Source organism: Lutra lutra, chromosome 13, assembly GCF_902655055.1.
Source record: "Lutra lutra chromosome 13, mLutLut1.2, whole genome shotgun sequence".
Classification (NCBI taxonomy): Eukaryota; Metazoa; Chordata; class Mammalia; order Carnivora; family Mustelidae; genus Lutra; species Lutra lutra.
Window position 1 is genome coordinate 843,822 of NC_062290.1, and position 2,388 is coordinate 846,209.

A 2,388-nucleotide genomic window follows, 5' to 3' on the forward strand; every position below is an offset into this window, starting at 1 on the left:
TCAACAAGGTGTCCCTAAAGCCCACTACATTTTTAAGTGATTTTTAAATCAAAACAGTCTCAAAAACTTGGAGAGTACTTGTCTGCAGTGAACCTGGGACAGCTGCAGTAAGTTCTCTCCACAGAAGGGAAATGAAGGAACCGAAAGGAAGGAAGAACGTGGCAAGAGTGAAAACACAGGGAAATAGGATAGATTTTTTTTTTTAGAAGCCTCTCAGAGGGTGTCCCTTCCCCTTTACTCCCCCAGAGGAGGAGAAAAATGATCATCAGTGGCAAAGGACAGCTAGGGAAGCAACATCCAGACCCGGCTTCACACTCAGGAAGAGGCAGTGCATCCCCTCCTTGGGCCTCACGCTCAGGAAGGGGCAGTGCATCCCCTCCTTGTGGCCTCACGCTCAGAAAGGGGCAGTGCATTCCCTCCTTGTGGCCTGGGTGTTCTGCACATGGAGAGAAACTTTTCTAGGAACAGACTGTAGAGATGATCCCTGAAAGTATGGTCTTGGTAGATTCTCTAAATTATGTTAGCTGGTTGAAGCGACATTGTAACACTGTTAATATCCCTCAGTGCATAGAGAGAGATGTAACACACAATCCTATTACAAAGGAGGAAGAGTGAAATGATGTAAAGGGAGGTGAAGTTGCCACACTTTATTTGATCAGATAGAGTGTTGACACAAAAGAGTAGTAAATTATATATCCATAATGAAATGTCTTAAATAAAATGGACCAGTTTCTCCAAAAGTACAAACTACCACAGTTCACCCAATAGGAGATAAGTAATTTGAATAACCCGAAAACTATTAAAGAAATCAAATTTTTAACTTAAAAACTCCCAAAAAGAGGGGCACCTGGGTGGCTCTGTGGGTTGAGCCTCTGCCTTTGGCTCAGGTCATGGTGTCAGGGTCCTGGGATTGAGCCCCACATAGGGCTCTCTGCTCAGCGGCAAGCCTGCTTACCCCCCACAGCCGCCTGCCTCTCTGCCTCCTTGTGATTTCTCTCTGTCAAATAAATAAATAAAATCTTTTAAAAAAAAAAAAAACTCCCAAAAAGAAATCTCCCGATTAGCTTTATTTGGAAATTATAGCAAATGCTTAAAAAATAATTATCAATAATCTATAATTTTTTTCACTAAATAAAAGAGAATACTCTCCAACACATTCTATGGAGCCTGTATTACTATGATGGCAAAATCAGACAAGCACAGCACACACAGGAAAACACTTCAGACAAACATTCTGGGTTAATGTGGATACAAAAGTCTTAGCAGTGTATTAGCAAATAGAATCCCACGGTATACACAAAGCATATACACCATGAGTATCATGTTTATTCCAGGGAAGTAAAGCTGACCCAGTATTTGAAAATCAGTCAATGCTATCTATCATGTTAACAGGCTAACGAACAAAAATTCATCACATAATACATTAATGCAGAAGTAACATTCCAAAAATTTAAGTTCATTTGTGATTAAAAAAAAACTCTGCAACCTAGGAAGGAAGAAACTTCCTCAAATTGATAAAGAGCATCTACAAAAATCGTACATCCACCATCATAATTAGTGGTGAAAGATTGAGTTGTTTTCCCTTGACGTGAGTACAAGAGATGTCCACTCTTCTGTGATAGCAGTGGAAGTTCTAGCCAGGGCAGTAGGGCAAGAAAAGGAAACAAAAGCCATGCAGATTGGGAAGGAAGAAATAAAACTATACCAATTTTCGGATGAAATGATCATAGAAAATTCCAAAGAATCTACACGCACAAACAAAAACGTCCTAGAAATTAATGAGCTTTGCAAGTTCTCAAGTTACAAGATCAACATACAAAAATCAACAAATACGTGTGAATTGAAGCTAAAAGTATAGTACCATCTACAATTGCTTAAAAAAAAAAAACACTTAGCTGTAAATCTCACAAAACACGTCCAAGACTTGTGTGCTTAAAACAACAAAATGCTGCTGAGAGAAGTCTAAGAATGTGTGAGTCCGAGGAGAGGCACACTGAGCCCGTGAATGGGAAGACTCAACATAGGAACGCTGCCAGTTCTCTCTAGATTAAATACAGGTTTAATGCTGCCTCTCTCAAAATGCTAGTACTATAAGGCTTTGTTACAGATATAAACAGTATTATTCTAAAATTTATACGGGAAGAGGACCTGTGGGTATTTATTCACAGATGACATGATCATACATGAAGAAAGCCCCATTTGTAATAGCGTGGAAATGAAAAAAAAATGCTTAGGAATAAACTTAACCACGGAGGCAAATAATCTGTACACTGTAAGCTACAGAACATTGGAGAAGGAAACCCAGAGGACACCAATAAATGGAATAACATCCCATATTCGTGTATTAGAAGAATTAATATTGTTAAGATGTCCATATTACCCAAAACG

The 2,388-nt window shown here is 39.1% G+C and overlaps 1 pseudogene; it reads right to left on the bottom strand.

Moving 5' to 3' along the window:
• Positions 1-208: 208 nt before the first annotated feature.
• LOC125084205 (uncharacterized) lies at positions 209-500 on the bottom strand (annotated as a pseudogene).
• Positions 501-2,388: the final 1,888 nt, after the last annotated feature.